Source organism: Zea mays, chromosome 7, assembly GCF_902167145.1.
Source record: "Zea mays cultivar B73 chromosome 7, Zm-B73-REFERENCE-NAM-5.0, whole genome shotgun sequence".
Lineage (NCBI taxonomy): Eukaryota > Viridiplantae > Streptophyta > Magnoliopsida > Poales > Poaceae > Zea > Zea mays.
Window position 1 is genome coordinate 28,391,219 of NC_050102.1, and position 3,913 is coordinate 28,395,131.

General features: G+C 37.5%; 1 pseudogene across 2 annotated transcripts; it reads right to left on the reverse strand.

Moving 5' to 3' along the window:
- Positions 1 to 305: 305 nt before the first annotated feature.
- LOC100384343 (splicing factor pseudogene) lies at positions 306 to 3,591 on the reverse strand (annotated as a pseudogene). 2 transcript variants are annotated; one of them, NR_158557.1, is made up of 6 exons: positions 3,325 to 3,549; positions 1,962 to 2,127; positions 1,467 to 1,564; positions 1,104 to 1,218; positions 650 to 990; positions 307 to 565 (listed from the first exon to the last, which is right to left on the reverse strand). The product of NR_158557.1 is annotated as a splicing factor pseudogene, transcript variant 1 (transcript). The 2 variants fall into 2 exon arrangements; NR_158558.1 differs by lacking the exon at positions 1,962 to 2,127 and having other exon boundaries at positions 306 to 565; positions 3,325 to 3,591.
- Between the last annotated feature and the right edge of the window lie 322 nt (positions 3,592 to 3,913).

Consider the following 3,913-nt stretch of genomic DNA (forward strand, 5'->3'; position numbering starts at 1 on the left):
GTTTAAGACACTGCTTCTAAAGAACCGTAGAGAATACAAACATTATAAGTCATAAAGTATTTATCAAACTGTCTCGAATATCCTACAATAATAGACAATTACAATAGGAAAACCATCTTATTTAGGTGACTAATAATGGACGTTTTAGAAACCGTCTTATTTAGGAGACTGATATTAGACATTTTGGTGACCGTCTTATTAAGATTTAAATGAAATGACTTACACGGCAGTACATTCTTCAATTTATAATCATTTTTTCAGACATCACGTTATAAAAATTTGAAAGAGAAATATACATACACATATATTGAACAACATTATAATTAATATGATATAAATAAGTACCATTCAATATATCATAAATAAGCATTGTCAAACAACGCATACATTAGTGTACTCTAAATCTAAACTAAAATACAACTGTTTGCACTAATGTTAAGCCTAACTTTATATGAATTCAAGTCTCCACACTTTTGCGACCACCAAATTTGAATGGTCAAGTCTTGCAATGAGCAATGTTGTTAAACCATTGGTAGCCATTGTTATATTTAGCCTAGAAGATTTCCTGCCGAAAACATGCATACAATGTACCGATCAGTAATCTGTAGCATGATTGCAACTAATCAGGAAATATGTCATGTACTCTTACGTTATTATCTTCAAGAAAGCGTCCAATATATGGCCAAAAAACTGTTCTAGGCAATCTTGGAAGAACTTCATTAAATTCTGAATGGCCTCTTTTCAAGAGTGCTTGTTCCACTTTTCTGTGATCATTATCGTGAGCCAAACAAACAGCAATAGAATCTAATGTCGTGCATGCCCATGCATCATCCTCGAGCAGATTTAAGTACACAACAAAGGCAGGGCATACTGCCGCAGAGGTGAGTCTGACATGACAAATTTCATCAAGTGAGGGATGATTCCATTTTTGGCTGCTTGTTCCTGTCTTCTTTTATTAATTTTGCAAAGGTTGAACAAAGCATTAAGGACCTAGAAACAGAAAGGCAGAGACAGTCAATTATGTGCTCAAAAATCGATGTACAGTCAATGATAAGTGACAAGAAATTAATGCTTGGTAACAACATAATGTTTTAAGATCAAACCTGTTTCAACTGTGCTGTAGTAATCAAGATCTATTTTAGACTCGTTTTCTGCGCCTTTATTTCCCCATCCAGGTATTTCTCCATTGGCCCATCGTTCCTCAAATTCACTCTTCAGCTGTACAAATGTACGCCCGTTAGAATGTTAGTTATAAGTATTTAGTCATAAATATGCTCTATACTATTGAACAAACTACTGCCAAAACACTATTATTAGTAGCTCCTGAATGAATATAAAGGTGTGACATCATAGTTAAAAAAAGCTAGGAAACGGAGTATAACCCAAAGTAAAACACTACATAATCACATAAAAATGTGGAACACAAAGGAACATTAATATGGAGAAAAAGGTAAAATAATACTGACCTTTAAAAAAAATCTTATCGACGTCTTGCAATGGCTCTGTGCGATACAGAAATGATGTCAGATATTCCAAAATGTGTTCCAAGTATTCTCTGCATTGTCTGTCAATTAAAGAAGTTGAAAAATATAAACAATATCCAACACTACAATTCACTTATAAGCGCACCAACATATGAAACTGAATAATAGACAGATGAAAAAGCTGAGCAACTATCATACATATGTACTTGGATATGCACTGCCCTATACCATGAATTAGGTTCTTTTTCCCTATGAACCATATGAAATAAATGGTACACAGGTTCAACAACAGGCAGCTGATTATCTATCCTAGATATAGACTTGAACATGTTGAAGTTGAACCCTACTAACCTACGGTAGGCAATGTCCCTCACCACATACTACCGCTATCAGAAAAGACAAAAGGGATTCAACCAGAGATGGATATGGCATAACCATACTAGTCAAGCACATGCTAGGAAATCATATGTTTCAGACCTTAGTGAAAAGGCATGACATATCTGGTAGCTTTATGACTATGTGAGATCTTGTCCATCTAGGAGAAACAGCCAACATAAGTCGAGTATTCCATTAGCGTTCCAAACTTGGAATTTATGAACTCGTTATAAAGCTCATGCAAGTCGAGGTAACGACCAAAAGTTTCCTATCAAAATGCAGAACCAGGTCATTAGCAACCTAATTAAAACTATTGTGAGAATAGTATAATATTAATAGAAAAAGTGTAGTGAATATGTAACATTAACTAGCATAAAAAGGACCACACATTGGTGAAAATAAAAAAAGAATGTATCATTGAATGATTGTCAAGTTATTGATAATTCACCATCACAGTTTCAATCATTGCCTAAATCTTACCATCGACACCACCAAAATCCCACAACAGAAATCAAACAATAACAGGAAGATTTTTTTGTGGAATGATATATGGATTGAGATTTAAAAACCGAGTACACTGAGTTACATAGGATTTGTGAAGAACCAAATGCTATAGTGGCTGAATATTGAAGATGATTGGGGTATAAATTTCAGTGGGTTTCTATTCTCATGATCTCATCTCACTACAATGTACAATACATGGGTGGATTTGATGGCAGCAGTTCACTACTAAATCTTATACATACTTTTAACTCATGGTGGGGTCAGTGACAGTATGACAGAACTTTGGAAATGAAAACCACCCATGAAAATTATCAATTCTTCTATGGTAAGATGCAGGACACAACAGTTCCAAAAAGAAGGGCCAAGAAATGGTGTGTGAATTGATCTCTCTAATGAACCTGAGAACATAGAAATATTTTCTTTAGATGTCCTATTGCTAGATTTGCATGGTGCAGTTTTACAGAGGTTTTCAGATGGGACTCATCCCATTTTTAAATCTGACTTCATGAGAAGTTAGGCTAAAACTAACCTGAATTTACCCCAACGTACATATGCCTTCTTATTTTTTCTTTGCAGGCTTGGCGTTGTCAATTTGGAAAACGTGCAATAAGATGACATTTGAGAGGAAATTTCCTAATCACCCCTCTGAATTGCTGTGTTATGCTATAACTTTTCTGCAGAAGCGGATGGACCTACCAATACTGAGAGTGAGTGCGGCGTCCCAAAAAAACATAATATGCAGCATCATGAGCTTTGGTGCGTGAGTAGTGAGTACTGGCATATATTCGACTTTTGTCACAATCAGCCAACCAACTAGGCAAGGTTATATAAATACCTCTTTGAGCCTTTCATAGTACAAACGACAAATATAGATCGTGTCCAAACCTAAAATAGCTAAACAAAGCGAATCACTAAGGTGGATGGAGTCGTGAACCCTCAGAAAGAGAATAAATGGACGTACGAGCTTGCAGGAGGTGGAGACGACGAGGTCGAGCATGTGGCGGACGCGGTGGGACTGAAAAAAGCGGTCGCGCGGGTTATCGGGCTCCCATTGCAGCTCGCGCGCCGCGAGGCGCTCCAGCCTCTCCAAGTCCTCATGGGCCACCCTCGTCGCCTCCAGCACCGTTGACGCCATGGCCAGCCCGCTAGTCTACCCCGCCTCCGGTGCTTCGTATAGGAAGCTAGGTGCCGCGCAGCGCCGCAGAGAGGCGAGGGAAAGGGGAGTTACGCCGGGTAGCTAGGGTTTTGGGGATTTTAGATTTCGCGGTACAAGGACTATGGACGGATAGATTTGGGCCTGCCAAGGGGAGCTGAAATCTAAAGGTAACAAAAAAATATTGTATTAGTAATCTTATCATTTTTGAAGTTTTGATAACTGCTGCTACTATTTACCTTCTGAATTTTAGAGTATCTCCAAGAGCTTCCAGAAAATGACTCCTAAAAATTATTTTTAAAGTACATCTAAAAATTAGTAGGGTAAATTTTAATTATTTCTCCAACAGATCCCTTAAAACGGCAGATTGTTTTTGGAGAGCCTGAAACCCCCATTT